The sequence below is a fragment of the Morone saxatilis genome, unplaced genomic scaffold, assembly GCF_004916995.1.
Source record: "Morone saxatilis isolate NCDOM2014 unplaced genomic scaffold, NCSU_SB_2.0 Contig9, whole genome shotgun sequence".
NCBI lineage: Eukaryota > Metazoa > Chordata > Actinopteri > Moronidae > Morone > Morone saxatilis.
The window spans coordinates 17,170,416-17,173,039 of NW_023340268.1; positions in this window are offsets into that span (position 1 = coordinate 17,170,416).

A 2,624-nucleotide genomic window follows, 5' to 3' on the forward strand; every position below is an offset into this window, starting at 1 on the left:
TTCCCAGAGGATATCATGTCAAGATGGGGGCCAGTTTGCTCTGACACACACACACACACAACCTTTCAACCCCATCCTCGGACTCCTCTGCAACGGTGTCACACACAGGATCAATCCCTGATTCGTCGGTTTCACTCTACTAAAACAGTTGACAAAAAGGTAGAATAAGGCGAGGTGGGAGAGGAGCACGACACGCAGAAAGGCAGTAAAAAGGGTGAAAGAGAGTGGCAAGAGGCAGATGGCAGCGAGCGCTCACACACAGCCGAGCCTCCTGAGAACTAACCGTTGAAATACTGCTGACTCACTGTACTCCGGCAGGCCCTAAAACACACACAGATGAACCTCTGCATCCAGTAGATTCACTGATGACTATTCAAAACACATGAATCGATTACTGATGATATCGATATAGGTGGAGGGAGTGAAAGAGATCACACAACAAACAGCGTTTCGTTCCCGTCCAATCGATGCCCTGTAGTTCGCTGCAGAGGTTTTATCCCCACATATAAAACAGACCTTCCCTTTTTTCCTGGCTTTTCTCTGTCTCTCTCCTGCTGCCGATTTAATTACCTTCTATATTTATCGGAGCTCAAGATGCTATTTTGGTTTCGAGACTCTTGTCACTGATATCGGGAGGCTACATTATTCAGAGTGAGAGCACCGGGGGCCGTCACACACAGAACAAGAGCGCTGTTGTTAACCCTATGGAGAAGGACAGAGGACATGTCACACTTACAATATTGCTGATTGTGTGTGTGCGTGTGTGCGCGCGCATTGTCTAACCTCACTTTATACACTGTGAAGCGGCGATTTCGCACAAAGTGTGAGGATGGGGCTGGTGTGAGGTGTGGTCCGTCTTCCTTGTGTCTCCATTTTCCGACTGCTCCGTCTCAAATCTCAGCTCGGAGCATCGGCAGAACGGAGAAGAATATTTCACACAGTCAGACACCAACACCCACATCCACAGACACAAACAGGTTACCACGAACACGCAAACGCCGAGGTGCACGTATGCTTGTGCACAGCATGCCTGCGCGCGCACACACAGCTGGTATAGATCGGTGTCCTCCATATTTGGTTGTGATTTATGATTGCTCTTCAGTAGAGGCCACAGTCATCTGGGAGATGATGGCCATATTGATCTGCTAAACAGTTTCATTTACTGCCATAGCCTGCCATTCATACTCACACTCCGGCATGTCCGCACACACACACACACACACACAGAAACACACAGCAAAGACACATAGATTCACAGCAGGAATAACCCAGCTTTCTGCTTCATCAATTCCCCACCTCCTCCACGTCTGCTTTTCTGTTTCTCTCCTCTTTCTCTTCTCCTCCCCCCAGGCCACCTCACCCTCTCCTCTGCTCTCAACGCGCTTTAACCCGTTCCTCTTCTGCCCTCGTTCCGGTTCTTTCTCCCAGCATCCTCTGCCAGTCACCGGGTTCTCTACCGATATTCTCCCCCATGCACCATGGCCTCTTTGTTTCTCCGTTTAGCTCCACATGACTTCCCGCTAAGGTTATATCTCAGTTTGCCAACACTTCCTAGCAAGCATCTGACAGCAACATGCAGGAGGTGCAACATAATATCACGTCTTGTTCAAGTCTATCTTGAAGCAATGCTCACATGCCTTATGTACATTGCAACAGTTAGTAGATGCTTTTATCTTTCTTCCAGTACACACTGGCCAAGAAGCAATATGTTTATAGGAAGACTATAATGGAAGACAACATCTGCAGTCCTAGTTTAGCCAAAGCAAATTTAAGGCGTCAGTGATTAGGCAAGGTATTAGAGGGTGTCTTCATTGTGTAGGATTATTGCTATTTTGGCAGAAACCTACATGCAACTGCCGCAAATTGTCCCGTAGATGCTGCACAGCAAGTAAATACTGTCCGTGGAAACACAAAGAGGATATTATGTACAAGAAGACGGTGGAAGATAACCACTTGACTTACTGACTGAGACTGCTGAGGCCGCGTATTAGCTTCAGCTTCAGCTTTGGACTGAATTTTTCCACAGAGAAAGGAGCCATGGTTTGAACTTCTCTCTCCAGGGTTTCTGCAAAAGTTAAATGTAAGACTTTTAAACACCATTATTAATTCAATTTAAGACCTGTTACATCCATACTGGCAAAAAAATGTACGTAAGCATATGAAAGATAATCTGTATTGGTTCCATGCCATTTTTGTTTTGTTACAGCATTATCAATACAAGTTTTTGCCCATAAAACAAGCAATGCCTTATGCCCCGTTGTGAGACACTGTCGCATCCAAACTTGGTATTGCTGCTGTTGTGTGAGGGCTCCGGGTAAATCCTTTGAAGTTGTGGAAATGATTAATGCCGATTGTTGTAAGCAACGGGCTGCCCTGTGTGTGAATAAAAATCTCCACATATGCTTCCGAACAATGCGCAGCATATCACGTTGCGCAATTGTGTATTATATATCACATGAACCAATCTCAGCTAATTAGCTAGCTGGCTAACATAGGGGCGGCCAGGTTCGGGGTAGGGTTTGCCTGTTTACTGTGTTTTTGTGGAATTAAAATAGCCAAATGTAAACATATACTGAATATCAATCTTTAACATCTGCCTTCATATGTGTTTTTCTGTGTGTGTT